The sequence below is a fragment of the Ambystoma mexicanum genome, chromosome 4q (genome assembly GCF_040938575.1).
Source record: "Ambystoma mexicanum isolate Mex_15411 chromosome 4q, UKY_AmexF1_1, whole genome shotgun sequence".
Lineage (NCBI taxonomy): Eukaryota > Metazoa > Chordata > Amphibia > Caudata > Ambystomatidae > Ambystoma > Ambystoma mexicanum.
Genome location: NC_090928.1, coordinates 410,865,337 through 410,882,246, shown reverse-complemented (window position 1 = coordinate 410,882,246; position 16,910 = coordinate 410,865,337).

The following is a 16,910-nucleotide window of genomic DNA, read 5'->3' as shown; positions in this document are numbered from 1 at the left end:
TTGGCAAAACACGGTATTGTTTTATTTGCAATTATCTAAAACAGGGAGTTACAACGGACCTCAACAGACCTTCGCGTGATTTCTCTCAAAGCATTCTATAAAAAACACAACTTTTATAGTCACAACTCATCATCAGTGAAGTCACACTACATTTCAAACTACTAAAACCTACTTGGGGATGTGACAGGTTTACAAGGAACATCTAAGTATACGTTCCATACTAAAGGGGGAAGTGATTGAATCTCTAACATCAGGTGGACAACTAAGCCCTTCTCTAGTGCAAGTCATCTTCATCGTCACAAAATATACGATGCTCCATTGGTTACCCAAACTATAGGGCTCTCTGTTATTTGTGGCCCTCTACAATTGGTTTGGCACCCTGGTGCCCCTCTGGAATATTCCACATGCTAGCAGCATGCAGGCTACCAGTCCAGGTGCAGGGAAGGTTGGCGTGATCATGCCTCCCCTCCGAATTAGCCCAACATCTATCATCACTCTTGCAGTCTGCCAGTAAATTAAGGCTTTGAACTTGGCCTTGCAGAAGCTCTCTGTGCCTGAGAATAAAAGGGAGTATAGGCATAGGTGGTCTTCTGGTTTCGGTGTAGCTCGAACCAATGTCTATTTTGATCTGACCATGTGGCTGGAGAATGCGTTTGAGCTCTTTGCTGCATTTAATACTATTAAATAATGAACTCTTGACGCCTTCAGTGTTTTTCCATTCCACCTCAAACAGAAGTGTGTTTCTTTCTCACGTTCATGTAATTACTGGATGGACAACCAGGCTCACGGTGGCCTCGACTTCTTGGTGCTGGGCCAGTCAAGCCTTTCTTGAATTTCTCCTTCGCCATCAGCTATTTTCCAACTGCGCCACACTGAAACCTTTTCCAATCACGGGGTATCAAGCCTTGCTAAAGTGCATCATGGAACATCCAGATTCTATACATTCCAATGTATATACGTTGGTGCATCACTGCAAACTATTCACTATGTAGCCAGCCTTAAGATCACTTTGTCTACTTGCGTTACTGCATCTGTATAAGTGTAAACTGGTTTTGCATTTTCTTCAGCATTTCTGTAGCATGAGCATCTTCATCTCGAGGCCAAAATGTTGCTCATCATTAACACCTCCTATTCAGATCTTATAGAATGTTTATGTTCTTTCACCTCGTGCATCCTTTCAGGGTGCGTCAGTTCTGCTTCATGTGACGTCACCAGCCTTTTTTCTCACTTATTTTCACACTTCTTCTGGGACTTTGTCCAAAAGGTCATCATATCTTTGTGAATGCATATAGGGTTTTCTTGATGGATACATTGATTAAAGGATTCTTTGTGGTACAGGCATCCTCACTGGTACTGCACGTGTTGCAATTTCCGGTTCCCAACATATAGGCAACATGGGGCGGAGCTTTTGGTGGTGGTACTTGACTTCTTCTCTAAAATGCTGGTCTGCTTGCCCTTGCTCCCACTTAGCTTGTCTGGCATGTTGCTGATCTCCTGATTCTTGCTTCTGCCAAAGTAGTTGTCACCGCAGTTGGTCAGGTGCAGTTTGGTCGGATTCATTCTAGGTTTTCTGGGAGCGACGTGGGTGCAGAGCTAGTCCTGAGGCCCTTGCACACTGTGCACCACCCAGTCTATTGGTCAGGTCTCGCAGCCTGGCTTTGTGAGTTGGTTACCCAGGACTACAGTCACCCAACCCAGTCATATTGGCCGAGTCGCTGTGCCCTAGACCCCTTACTTTCTTGGGATCTTCTGTGGTTTCTACAGAGGGGCTGGGGTGGAAGGGGCAGTGTTCTCCGTGCACCCCCACCTCTTTTTTACCTCACGTGTTGGCTTCCGTCTTGTTCCGTATGGTGTGCTGGACTGCTCTTACCCTACCCTCAGTGCTGGAATGGGTACTTCACCTTCTTCCCCAGGGCGCAGTAAGGTCTCCGTCCGGGCACAGCGAATTATCTTTTTTTAAAATAATTTTCTTTATTGAGTATTTTACATAATTAAACAATAATTAACAAGACCATGCACCGGTCTACATGCATGAGCCAAGCCTCCCCACAACCCCGTCCCCCCTCCCTCTTCTCCTTCCTGCCTTCACTTGTGTTCAGCTAGGTGGTCGGTTGTATTGTCCAGGGTAAAAAGCTTGTATGTTGTGCTGCGTCTGATGTTGCTGATTCAGTCACTGGTGGTTCTTTTTGGTTCTTGGTTCTTTTTGGTTCTGTGATGGGGATGGGCTCTGCGGCAGCACTTCTTCATCTGTTGTCAATAGGTATGATATACACATTCCCCAGATGTCAGTCGGACGGGCGTGGATGGGCAGTTTCCTGATGTAACTGGATTCAACGTCTTGACAATATGTGACTTCTCGGAGCCATTGCTGTATGTTTGGTGGTGGACCTCTCCCCCAGTTGCATGCTATCCGTCTGCATGCTAGGACAAGCAGTAGGTTTGCTAATTTTCTGGTGTGTTCGGGTAGTTGGTTGGTCAGGCTCAGCGGTCAGAATTGGGTCGGGCTGAGCTGTACCCCGATAATTGCTGACATTTTCGCTATCACGGAGTTCCAGAACGCTTCTATTTCCGGGCAAGACCATGCGAGGTGGGCAAAGTCCACTTCTGGTTAGCCGCATCGGGTGCATGCAGCGGATATCATTGCTCTCTGAGCATGTAGTTTCACTGGGGTGTAGTACGTTTGGTGAACGTAATTAAAGTGTATCTGTTTGTATCTTGTGTTTATTGATACCTTTTTCGTGAGTCTTCGTACGTATGTCCAATCCTCTTCGGGTATCATTATGTTGAGGGACCTTTTCCATCTTCTCCAGGAGTTTGGGCAACGTGAGGGTTTTTCGGCCAGTAGAGCCTTGTAGATGTTTGTTACTAGCCGGCCTTCTCCCTGGGCTTGTATTACACCATGTAACAGTGGCCAGGTTGGGTATGGAGTGGAACGGTAGGAATTACGGACTGTAGGGAAAGAGGTTGCCCAGTGTGTTCATTTGTAATTTTAGGGTCCATTGCTGGAATACTTTTTCCGACGTGATCGAGATTCCCGGTATGCTTCTCACTGGGAGGATTGGGGAATACCTGGACTGGATTCCACTTCGTGTGGCTACTCTTTTCCAGATGGCGTGAGTCGTGTACATGGTGTTCATCGGTGATGAGGGCGATTGTTGTTGCCTGAAGATTATCGCTTGGAGGAGGCAGGGAGTTGCCAGGGCTCTCTCGATATGTACATGGGGTCGGATGAACTGCACTGTGTACCAATGGCTTAGGTATTGTGCCTGTGCTCCCAGTAGCAACTTTCTATGTCTGGGAGGGCAAGTCCGCCCTGTGTTACTGGGAGAATCATGATGCTGTGGGCTACTCTGGCAACCTTGCCTGCCCAGACTAGGTCAAGAATCATGGTCCTGATTCGATGGAGGAACCACTGCGGCAGTAGTAGGGGAATGTTCGAAAGAGATTTAGCGAGGATTATCATTTTTGTCAGGGCTATTCTGCCCCAGAGTGTAGATGGGAGTGTTTTCCATCTGTTCAATTTGCTCTGGATTATGTCTAATGTGTTTTCATAGTTATCCTGCATGATGTCTAGGCTGGACCTAGACATTAGAATGCCCAGGTATCTGACTTTTGTGTGCTGCTACTTGAAGCCGAAGTCGTCTGCGAATTCCTTTGTTGAGTCGGTGAGAGGGAAGATGATTGATTTTGAGTTATTGATTTTTAGCCCAGAGAAATTTCCGAATTTGAGCACTGCTCGCATTGCCGGGTTCAGGTTTTCTCAAGGGCTATGAAGAAGAAATGCGACGTTGTCGGCGTACAGTGACACCACTAGTTTGTGGGGTCCTAGAGTGAGGCCTCTGTGCAGATGGTACAATCTGAGATTCAATGCTAAGGGTTCCATAACCAGGGCGAACAGCAGTGCCGATAGCGGGCAGCCTTGTCTTGTCCCTCTTCGCAAGTGTATTTCAATAGAGCTTTTGTTGCCAAGTGTTATGGTGGATGTCGGTCGTTTGTACAGGAGAGCAATCATTTGTATAAACCGTTTTCCGAGGCCCATCTGCTCAAGTACGGAGAAGAGGAAGGGCCACTCGACAGAGTCAAAAGCCTTTCCTGCATTTAGTAGAACTGCCACTGCCTGGGTCTCTGGTTTGAGGGCGCTCATCACTCCAAACATCCTTCTCAGACCGAATGTCATATTTCTGCCTGGAACGAACCCTGCTTGGTCTGCCAGTACCAGTGCAGGCATCAGGGCCAGCAGCCTCCTGGTGAGGATTTTTGCAAAGATTTTATTGTCCAGGTTGATTAGCGATATCGGTCTGTATGAGGCGTAATCTTCATTTGGTTTGCCAGGTTTGTGGAGGAGGATGATGTTAGCCATATAGAGCGTCAGTGGTAGCTGGTCTTTTTCTACGGCTTCCTAGTATACTTGGAGCAGATGTGGGGCTAGGAGGTCTGCAAAGAATTTATAGAATTCGCAGGTGAGGCCATCTGGGCATTGGTGCTTGGCAGTGTTTTGATTGCTTCTAGGATCTCTTAGTGATGGGTGCATTCAGGGGCTCTCGGAGCTCGCCGTTTGTCCAGTAGAGCTCTATTGTGTTCAGGTATTGCGCTATTTCGTTGGGATCCATGACGTAATGGGAAATATATAGGTTTTGGTCAAACTTACGAAATGTTTCCACAATGTCTTCTTCGGAGTATACCAGGTTGCCTGATTGGTCCAATACTGATTCGATTGGTGTGGGCTTCCTCTCAGCCATGACCAGTCTGTCTAGGAGTGTTCCGGGTCTCTGTCCCTCACCGTATTGCTGAATTTTATGGTGTCTCCCAAGGAATTTAACCTCTCTTTCTGCTGTTGTTCGTAAGGTTTCCAGTTCTAGTTTGAGTGCCATCAGTGTGTTGGGGTCGTTTGCGGTCAGCAGGGTCTGTTGGAGTATTTTTAGGCAGCTTCTGCTTGCTGACAGCTCTCTCCGTATCAGTTTTAGGATTCCATTTTCTTTGGCTAGGCTGACTCCTCTTATGAAGCACTTTAGTGTTTCCCATAGTGTACCAGCGGATGCCACGTGCCTTGATTTGTTTCAAGGAAGGTTGTCAGTTCGGTTTGTAGTTCATCGGCGAAGAGCTGGTCTAGAAGGGCTTCGTGTTTGAACCTCCATTGGGGTCTATTAGTATTACCTCTGGATGTAATACACTCAAGGGTGACTGCTGAGTGGTCCGAGAGTGTTTTGGGTAGGATCTGGCAATTCACCCCAGTGGAGTTTGCTATGTGCTGACACGAGTATGTAATCAAGTCTCGAACTGGATTTGTGGACCCAGGAGTAGATGGTGTATTCTTGGGAGTCCCAACGTTTATTTCTCAAGATATCTCTGAGGTGGTAAGCTTTGCATATTTCTATGATCTGTAGACTTGCCTTGATGATGTCGTGTGTGTTTTATCTTTACATGGGTCAAGTGGTGTATTGAGGTCGCCACCCCAAATTATTATGGCTCCTCTGTTGGGTTCGAGGTGCATCTGTACCCAGTCGAAGTTGTTGGGGCTGTCTACATTGGGGCCGTAGGAGTTGATTAGGATAAGTTCTTCCCCGTCTATGGTTCCGTGGACTAGTAGTGTCCTGCACTCGGAATCTTTTTGGGTCTGTATCAGTTTGAAGTTGGTTGTTTTATTAATCAGTATGGCCACGCCTCTGGCGTAGGAGGAGAAGGAGGCGAAATATCTGCGACATCCCCATTCTCTGGCCCAATGGTTTTCTGAGGTGGGACGCAGGTGAGTCTCTTGAATGAGGGCCACATCGATTTTGTGCAGACGTAGGTATTGAATTATTTTCCTCGTTTTGGCAGGTTGGTTACCTCCTTTAATGTTCCATGTAACTAATTTGAATTTTCTTGGGGTCTTTTCGCTGTTTGAGCTGCAAGGATTTGGGAGGCCTTACTTCGCAGGTTTGGATGGTCGTCTTTGGTTTTATATTGTTTTTGGTTTGGTCGCTTTGGAGCTTGACACAAGGTTGGCGGTTTAGGTCGGGTGTGGGTGTAGGACGTCTCGGCTCTGGTTGGTGCATGTTTGGGCCACCAAAGCTTCAACTGGGGACTCGTTCTGGTCAGTGCATGGTTCACTAAACTAACTTGTTTGAATTGGGTAATCTTAAATTGCCAACTGTTTCCCTCCCCAATTCGCGAGCAACCCCCAACTTGCTCGTGTTCGTTACCCTCCCAAATAATGTTCAACTGGAGAGTCACAACTGGGCTGTGCCAGGGGCGCTTGGAGCTCCCCAAGCTGTCGTTTGATTATTTATGTGTTTCCTCAGGCAGTTTATTTTAGGTGTCTTTAGGGTGCCTTCGTTTCCCGTCCTTTGATCACAGTGGATTCATCTGTGTTCTATCTCTCTGTGGTCTGCTCGGATTGGTGTTGGATGCCTTGCAGCCCGCGTTGTCGAGGTATATGTTGGCTTCTTCGGGCGACTGGAAGAATTGGGTTTTGCCATTGCGTTGGACTCTGAGCCTGGCAGGGAAAAGCATTGATTAGGGGATCTGATTATCGCGTAGGTGGTGTTTGATATTTGTGAAGGATCTTCTTTGCACCTGAATGGCTGGTGAGAAGTCTGGGTAAAGGTGTATGGGGTCCCCATCGTATTGTAGGTCTCCCATCTCCCTCGTGAGCCTCAGGATAGTGTTGCAATCTTTATAATTCCACAGTTTTGCGATAATCGGTTGGGGGGAGCTCCTGGAATCGGTTTCGTTGAGGGGATTCTGTGGGCCCTCTCAATAACGAAGAGACGTGATAGCTTGTCGGGTCCAAAGAGGTCTGTGCATAGTTTCTCCACATGTTCTTCCATTCGTGATTGTAGTTGTTGTTCTCTGACACCAACTATCCTCACGTTGTTTCTCCTCGAGCGCCCTTCCAGGTCTTCATTTTTGGCGTTCACCATCTTCATTTGTGTTTCCAGGGCTGACACCCTGGTTGTTAAAGACGTTGCGCCGTCGTCTAGGTCGGACACTCGCTGTTCTACCGTGTCCAGTCGGTCGGCATGCTTGTCAAGCCGATGTTGTAATTGGTCGACTTTGGAAGAGAGGCCATCTATTTTACTGTCAAGGTTCCCTATCCCTGCCTTCAGCTCGAGCAGAATTTCTCCAATGTCTAGTGGTTGGGCAGGATTATGTTCTTGGTGAGCGTCTTGTGCCGGGGATTCTGGCCAATTAGTTGGTCGTGGAGTCCTGGCTGAGCATCCGGTATCAAAATTCAGCTTACGCTGCGATTTGTCTGATTTTCCCATGTTGTGTGGGGGTTGTGGTGGTTGCCAGTGGAGGGGTGATGGAGGTGTAAGGGCACTTTTGCCTCTTGGTGGCAGGTAGCGTGTGCAGTAGTTGAGGGGGTGCGTCTGGTCAGAGACAACCTAGGCGTCTGATTCCCAGCGGTTTCGTGGGCCGAGTGAGTTTGGTTGCGCTGGTGCCAGATGGTATGTTGCCCCGCCAATATTTTATATACTGGTTGCAAACACCTTTGTTTTTTGCTGCTGCAGGTCTCTATGGGGATTCCAAGCGAGGTTGCATATCGGCTGTTATTGTCTTGTGTGCTGGGAAGTGACTCCTGGTGTCACGGAATTCCCCCTTTCTCACCTGGGAGCGATCCTTGCAGGATTTCTTGGGCGGTGTCTTCTTACGCACGGACCTGGTCTTGTATAAGCCCGCGCAAGCCTCTTCTGGCTCCAGCGTGCGTTCAGAGCTCCAGGATTCAGACACTCCGGGATCCAGGAACGATGAAGGTGAGCACACGGCACAGGAGTATGGGAAACAAGGAAGAAGGAAGAGGGTAATGGGAATGGAATTAGGAGGTCCAGGAACAAGGATAACAGTGTAGCGAACTACGGAGCACACGTCTAGTCGCTGCTTGCAGTAGCATTGAGACGCGCGGGCCCGTGGGGGTGCGGCCTATTTGTAAATACACTAAGTCTGACGTAAAGACAAGGAAGATGTTGCACGTTAGACGGCCATGTTGGGAGTATCAAGGAGTGCAAGCCCCGTTGTGACAAGGACCATGAGGTCTAAAAGGGGCGTGTTCTGTGGATCATGACAGCTGGCCCTTTAGGGTTGCTTGGCAAGAGATGATTAAGTTTCGCCGGGGTGTTGGGGGAAGGGTGTTCCGCCATAGGAGTTCTGTTTGGGGGTGCTCCTCCGGGGCGGTGGGCTGGCTTTCTTGCTGGGCCTCCGCAGAGTGGATCCACAGGGCTCCCCGGAGGAGCACAGTGTCCGTTGAAACCAGCCGTAGTAGAGCAGGACACAGGCGGGTAGCTGAGGTCCCCCTGGAGCACACCCAGGCAACCGGGAGTTTGTGTCTCTACCTCCCTCGCTGGGGCTACCAGGATTGAGTGCTGTGGGGCATTGGGGTCGGGAGCGCTGCTGAGTGGGGCGCTTGCAGGAGCACAGTACCTTTAGTTGGATGGAGGTCGCTGTGGGGTGGCAGCGGTTCTCCTCTCCTCAGCAGCTCACTGTACAGTCAGCGCGGGTTTGCTGCGGCTAGGCGTCTGAAGCTTGGGAGACACTTTGCATTCACCGTGGCTGCAAAGATCTGATCTTGCGTGCCGGACAGGAGAGTTCTCGGGTTAGTGGCTGGGGGGATAGCCACTTCTGTCCGCGCCTGTCGGCGTGCCGGGAATGTGCCGGTGATCCGCCTCACCGTCCTGGGCCAGTCCGGGCCACACAGGCTCCGCCTCCCCCTGGCAGGGATCGCCGCTGGTCCGCGGCTCCTCCGGCACTCTCTGCAGCAGGCGTGTCCCCATGTTGTCAGCGGGCACCCCTCTGCGCAGCCCCTGCAACCTCGTGTCGCCTCCTCCCGGGGCTCTGCATCCACCGCAAGCCTCCCGAATGGTGGCAGCGCACTGGAGGCCCCCGTCTCCTGCCTCTCGTGGAGTTTGTTGGTGAGGCTTGAAATGTGGTCTGGGGGGTCAGGATTAACAGCTTGTGTACGTTGGTATTTCGTTGTGCACGGGTGGAGATGCGTCGGTTTGTTTTTCCGCTTGGATTGCCGCGGTTGTGATCAGGATTCATCGAGAGCCGCACGGGAGCTCAGATGAGAGCGGCCATCTTGGTCGGCTCTCTAGCGCCCTCACAGTGAATTATCTTGTGCTGCTGCTGTTCTGGGCGAGACTGGGGTCTTTCTTTGAACCTGCTTTATGGATTTCTTCCACGCAAGAGGAATCAGAAAATGAAATATTGCAGACGGCCCTTCATGCCACAGTTTCCCTACCTAATTATTCAGTCCAACCCACTCACAACTGTATCCATTAGGGAGAAGACTGCTTTTGAAGATAGTTCTATAGACATGTTAAAGGGGAGATGAAACAGTGTATGGTGTGGGTGTCTGGGGATGAAGCAGGCTGACCTTTGGAGGTGGGTGGGGGAGAGAATGGGAGTGAGACAGGGGAGAGGTGTTGACTAGAGGAGAGAAGGAGGGTGAGAACTGAGGAGCATAGAGAGGAGACAAACAACTTCTGTTGCTAGAGAAAAGTGGAAGAGAAGAGGACGAACAACATGTGCTGGAGAAAAGAGGAGGAGGGAATCAAGAAAAGCAGAGGAGAAGAGGAACATGAGATTCATGTCACAGATCACTTCAATAACTCCCAGACTTTGAAAAATGTGTAGATAAGGAGCTAAGTACCCCCACCTCAATTATGTCGCCTATATTGCCTATCTGTTGGACACCAGAATGCGACACACGTACAAAGCCCTTTTAACTACAGATACCAAGGAGAATCCTGGAAGCAAGGTTCCCATTGAGACAGCCATAACTGCTTATGAAACAGTATGGTGGCTGTCCGAGTGATAGTCTGGAAGAATGCAGGACAAATTGAAAAAACAAAGAGAAATAATGAAGAACACGGTGAGATGCGTCTTTTGTACATTCATTAGTTAGTAGGCAAAGCAAATTAGATATGAGACATAAATATGTTTCCCACAGAAACAGTTCTTTACACTACAGGTTGCAATAGAAATATACCAAAAGAAGCACTAAAGAGAAACTGTGCAACGTGATGGAACATAACAGCAAAATGCCTAGATGACAACATGACGATACTAGGAGAGCACAGGTAGGCAATCACAAACAAGACCACACTGAAAGAAAAAATGTGGTTTAATCACTCCATGTATCAAAATATTATGGTTAGAAAAAGAACCCCATTATTTATGCTCTATTTTTTTTTATATGTTCTGACTTTTTGAAGGGAAGTAAATCCTTCAGCTTCACTTCCCTTGCCTTGTGCTCAGTTTTTGGGGGGAAATTGACCAGTCCTTCAGACTATCAGCTTTGTTTCCCTTTAGAATTCTTGAAGTCTTGTTTTTAACATTGCACACAGCACCTTACAGTGCAGTGCAATGGGGATACATTTATATCACCCTAGATTTTGACACATGGGATTTTCTGTTACTTTTATATGTGCCTAAGGACAAGCTGGTCCCAGAAGTTAAATGTTTACAATTTCCGCATTTACTGTGTATGGCTAGTGCCCTAAAATGGCTGTGTCACAAGATTCTCGTGTTCATCCTTGGCCATAATGTTGTTTGGCCTTCTTCCTGCCCTGCCAGGTCAGGAAAACCCTTATAAAGCCATGCACTTGCCCTTGAAAGCTGCTGCTTTTGTCGGCTAGTGATACCTTTGTGTCTGTGTCCCAGGAAGGGGGTGGACTTGTCTGGTCCCACTCCACATCCTTGGTGTCTGAAAGTCTGGTTTTGGGACAAATGTGAAACCAGTAGTTGTCCCAGGGGCTTGCTTCCAGCTCGGATTTTGGATAAGAAGAGGATCTCTGCAACCATTTCTTCAGATCATTGTTGGAGCCAAGAATCCCTCGAAGGTGAACCGCTGGCTGTGAAGATGACTCCCGAAGTGGCCCAGCATCCCTTCCTGTGTCTAGCTTGGTAAAGCTCTGTTTGCCTACCTCATCTCTGAAGACCTTGAGCAGTGCTTCAGCCCTTGGATTATTGGTACCAACTAGCCTCGATGCTTTCTCGAGGATCCAGCCCTTCAGAGCCTTCGGAAGTGTCCTTGGACTGCCCGGTGGACTGACCATCTCTCATGGGCTACTTCTCCAGAAGCATCGACTTTCAGTGTTCGGTGGTTGCCAAATTGTGCCACTAGCAGCCTTCTCCCCGAATGTCGGTGTTCTAGCATTAAGGGAACCTGTCCTGGAGCAGCTGCTGTGAGCATTGCTGGAAACTGACTTCCTCCAAGCTGTAAAGTGTCCCGAAGAGGCCTGCATTGGCGGTTCTTGCATTTCTTCATCAACAGAGATTACATCTTGCAGGTGCACATTACCAGCAGAATCCTTAAACTTGCAACTCCTGGGCATCTCTCACCAGAGCAGACGGCGGAAGATAGAGCCCCCAGCAACCACCAGAGGATCCACAATGACATCTGGGAAAATCGGAGTCAGGGAGGTAAGGAAATGCAGTGCATCTGTCCCCTTTCATTAATAGGATAACATTGGGAACAATTCCTTTTATCTCCTTATTCCATTCCACGTACCTTTTGGTCCTCAAACCTAGATCGAGTATCCTGCCCCTCGGTTGGCCTTGGGTCTGAAAGAAAGGAAAACATTTACTTACCTCTGATAAAATTGTTGTAGACCTTTAAAACTATCACCAAGACACGCCTATTGAAACCTGCCTAAGGAGACACCATTCTGGTGGGAAACATTGCGGCACCTGTGACTTTGGGCACAAGGCCACATTCATCTTAAGGTCTGGACTTCTTAAGTTATGTCATTGTCTTGTGATCTGGTTCTATCATAAACTGCATCTGAAATACTCACCTGCATTGCTGAATAAGTTGTTTGATGCATATTTGAATCTATAGTGTTTGTATATATTTGTACCATAGAGAGTTGTGCGATAATACTACTTGTTAGATTTAATTTTCCACTGTGTTCATAAGGCTTATAATAAATAGTTGTATTTTTATAACAGACTGTCTAAATTGAGTTGTGTGCCACACTGTGTGTACTGATTCAGGACCCCTCACCCCACTCACACTCTCCTGAGCATAAGCCTTGACTGCTCTCCATTGCTATCTTGATTGGGTTTTGGCTAACCTCTCAGAGTTCCCTGTTCACTATAAGTACCACCAGGCCAGATTCTACAAATCCACCTGAACAAGCTGGTGCTCTGCAGTAAGGATAAAGTCTTGGGTACCCAGTGTTGTTCACTGGTATAGTACTATAATTATGTTTACACAGAACACTGTAATATGAAGACAATGGACTGTATGCCAGTTGCCTACTCTTGATATAGAACAGAAACTTACACCATGGCTATTCTTGCTTTCCGCAAGGGAGATTGTTTAAAAAAGTTATGTCTAGACAGGGGATTGCCATCCTCTGGTGTAAAAGCTGATCTTATACAAAGATTGATGCATCACCAGGAATCCAGGATTATTCCTTAACTGTGGTTAGTGATGCAGTTGATGCTGTTCAGCACCGAGCAGTAGCAATGGGCGTGCAGTAACGGCTACTATTGAGACCACTAGAAGAGGTCTTCTCAATATAGCTTTCATGTCTACTTCGGAAGTTGAAGCTTTGTTTGAGTTAAAGAGAAAAACCTAGGCTCAGAGAGAAATAACTGGAGTTTATCAATGCCAAGCTAGAATTGGACCGAATTGAAAAGCAGAAGGACAGACAAATCCAGCTGGAGTTGGCCAGACTTAATTGGTCTCACGGCTGTTCCTGAGGGCCTGAGAGTGGCTTTGGGGCCTCTTCACATCCAAGATTCTCCAAGGATCGATTGAGCACGTATGATGAAAAAAATATATATCATTTATTGGTTGACTGCTTTGGAATATGCCCGTGAAGTGCCGGAAGTGGAGAACCTCATAAGATTGCATGGTTGCTCAGCAGACTACCCCATTATGGCTTCACTGCCATTATGGTTATGTCTAAAGTTGACAGAAAAGACTTTGATAAATTGAAGCAGGATCTAACCTTGAAGTTTTGGAAGACTCCTGCCTAATACCTCAAGAGCTTTAGTGAATATAAAAAAGGAAAGTCATAAATGTGTGTCATTTGTAACAGACTCTTTGAAAAACATGTGTGGCTGGGTAGAAGGCCATAAGGTAGCCACTTTTGAAGGCATGATCAATGTGGTCATGCTGGAACACATTTTGCTTCCTGTACCCCTGAGCTAACAGCATTTGGCAGATCCAAAGGAGTTAGATCCTAAGAAGCTGGCCATTGCTGCTGATTTGTGGTTTTCACATAAAGTCTCCCATAAGGACAAGCATGCTTCAGGTAAGCAGGAGGTGGGGAAACAGCAGAAAGAGGCAGTGGATGTGTATACTGATAAAACGGCTTCCCATAATGCCCACAACAAGTTTCATAAGGAGGATAAGTCACATGATCATGGAACTCTGCACTTACCCTTTCACTTGCCACCTGCTGGCCGTACTTCTATTTATTGTTTATTTATTGTTCTTATCCCATGTACTGCACTGTCGTCAAACCCCCCGCACTTCTCCTCCTTCCCCTTCCCATGCACTTGCACGATCTGAATGACACCTGGCCTAGTATGATCGTTGTCTGTCTTCCCTTGTTCCCCCTCCCTTGCCTCGTCGCGCCTTGAAACACTGTTCCCCCTCCCTTGCCACGTCGCGCCTTGAAACACTTGTGTATAGGCGCGTTATAAATGTCATATCATATAATATCATATCATATCATGGAAGTGGTAGTGGGACTCACTATCCCAAGCATGAAAGTGAACACTCTAAGCTTCCCTACATTCACAGGTCCAGTGGATCTTGTGTAGCCTGTGGAGCAAGTGACCATGTGAAGAGGGACAGCAGATGTAAGGGTAGGACCTTGGGTGTCCATTCTGTGAATCTGGTCCTTCCTTATGATAAGGAAGAGCTTGTCACAGGAGTAACCTTCTCTTCTGACCACTTGACCTGCTGTGACAGGTCCGAAGTATGCTTAGTTTCCCTTGGAACCTGGGATTCTAGAATTGATGGAGCCTCTCCTACCATACCTGTTAACACCCAGAATTATGTTCAGGATAGTGTACTGGTAGAAGGTGTAACTGCCTCTACTTTTAGGAACACTAGTCCCAGTCCAACTGCAGTGGATTCCATATTGGTAATTCCAGAGGCTCTGGTCAGCACTCCTCTGTTAACTATCCAATTGGCTAATTGTCCCTCTCTCAACTTCCCAGAAATGCCTGTCACCAGCTGCCAGAATAGAAGTGGACAGGACACCTGTCAGTGTGAGGAGAAACATTCCACAAAATGTTCCGTCAGAGATAAATCTCCAAGAGTTGGGTCCTAATAGGAACACCACAGACATTTCAAGCACTAGATCTCGAAAACAGGCTGCCTTAGCCAAGTCTAAAAGATAGCCTATGCCAAAAGGGAAAACTAGGGCTAAAGGAGAAAAACAAATCAATGAAGAGGGAAAACAAATATTCCCCCCTGCCATACCTACAACTGAGTTTGAGGCACTTGGCCAAATCCCTGAAACTGATGACGAAGAGGGATTGTCAGAAACTCCTTATTTCTATGAACACCCTGTACTGTCAAGCTTTCTTGCAGTAGAGGGTTTCTGTAAGGGTGGAATTAGTAAGGGTCGACAAGTGAAACTATAACTTAAAGGCCTTTGGAGAAAGGCCTGCTTCCAGTTGGAGGTGATGCCCCTGTGAAGCAAAGAATCCAATAGGAAGGTGCAAGTTACTAGTTAGTAAGCCCACAGAGCCCAGTGGAGGGGACCATAGGAGGTTGGTAGTTCCCCATGATGTGTGGCCCTTTCTCTTGCAGTTGATGCATGAAGTTCCCCTGTCAACTCATCTTGACATCAAGGTAACTCGAGAGGTCACCTATGCAATCCAACTTCCCCAAGATGGGTGGCCCAGCGGAAAAGCACTACAAGGGTTACACTTCTTGTAGGCACTCTGACAAAAGTGGAACAGGAATTCAGACTTTACTGGTGTCACTACCAGTAGTGGATGTACCTTTTAAAGAGGTATGGATTGATGTCCTTGGTCCCTTAAACACTCTTGCATCCTCAGACAACAGGCTAGGTGATCACTCCACAAGGTATCCTAATGCCATCACACTCACAGTAACTGCCGAGTCAGCACCCCAGCTTTGCTAGGCACCTTTACCAGGGTTGGCTTCCCTGAAGAAGGTGTGCCTGACAAGGGCAGCAACTTCATGTCTAGATAGAGCAAGGCCAAATGGTTGGAAGATGAGGGGACATATCACTTGTCATCCACATATCCTCCACAGTTATCTGGTCTATTTGGGAGATTCCTTGGATTCTCTCAAGAGCATGGTTGGAGAACTCGAGAAGCCGCACAAAAGGAGCTGGGAGCTTCTGATAACCTGCAAATTTTTCTACGAGGATGGCCTCGAGTCCCCTCAGCTGACTCTAGAAAAACAAAGTGAGCTTAAAACTTTGCTTAGGCAATTCCACCTTTGTTATCCCTAACTCCAGGCTCAACAGCTTGGTGTGAGCATGACCTTGCCACTGGAACTAGTGGGCCTACCAAGTTTAGGATTTGCAGACTTTCAGACCAAGTACGTTTTTTTGTAGATTGTCAGACCAAGTAAGGTCTTACATTAAGATTGAGAACAACGGGATGTTGGATCTTGTGGTGATAGATCCTTCTAGCAGTCCTGGTCCAGCCCAGTGGTTCTGATTCCAAAAGCAGGTACCTCAGATTTAACATTCTGTGTGGGCTACAGAGCTCTAATTAAAGGCTGTCCACCACGACAGATGCACCTCCCTTCCATGAACTGATGATGTAGTGGACAAGTTAGGTGCTGCCAAGTACTTTAGCATCTTTGATATCCCTGCAGGGTATTAGCAAATACCCCTGACAGAACATACCAAGGCTAAAACAGCATGAAGCCTGAGGGACTTTGCCAGTTCAGGGTAATGCCCCTTTGGTCTCAAGAATGCACCTGCCACTTTCCAGAGGTTAGTCAGCCATGTCCTCTATGATGTTAGACAAATTCCGCATTGGCATATCTGGATGATATTGTAGTTTTTAGCCCTACTTGGGATGAACATGTTAGACACCTCAGTATTGGGTTGCAGGCTCTTCAGCAGGCCCACTTGATCATGAAGATAATCAAATGCCATATTGGACAGGGCTCAGATACCTACTTTGGGCAGAGGGTTGGTGGGAGCAAGATTCAGCCTCTACCCAGTAAAGTACCAAATGTACAAGACTGGGCCACTCCCACAACACAAAGCCAGGTCAGAGCTTTTCTATGCCTCACTGGTCACTACAGGAATTTCATCGCAGGCTATGGAACCATATCTGCCCCTCTAATGGCCCTCACTACTCGAAAAAACCCCAAAACTTGTATTGGTCTGAGGAGTGTGAGAAGGCCTTCCAAGGCCTGAAGGATTCCCTGTGTCAGGGCCCTGTTCTGTGGGCCGCTGTCTACCAGGAATCATTCATTATGCAAACAAATACCTCTGACACTAGGATAGGTTCTGTCTTTTCACAGTTAGATGACAAAGGCAAGGAAACTCCTATATATTTTATTAGTCGCGCTGAAGGACAGAGAGCTCAGGTGGGTGACTGTGGAGAAGGAGTACTTCTCTATTGTGTGGGCCCTTAGGAAGTTGATACCCTACCTCTTTGGGACTCACTTAACTGTGCAGACTGACCATAAGCCTTTAATGTGGCTAATGAACATGAAGGGAGAGAATCCTAGGTGGCTCAGGTTCTCTAAAAGCCTTCAAAGCTTTGACCTCACCATAGATCGTTGGCCAGGTGCTCAACCTTTCAATGCTGATGGGCTGTCCAGGATGTATAACTGACTGGAACAGGAACCCCGTACATGGGGAGATTAGATCCCCCTTTCACTAGATTGGGTGGGTTGATGAGTGTTGGGAAAGATTTCTCTTTTTGCAACTTTCCCTCCATAATTCCATATGGAACCCCATTCT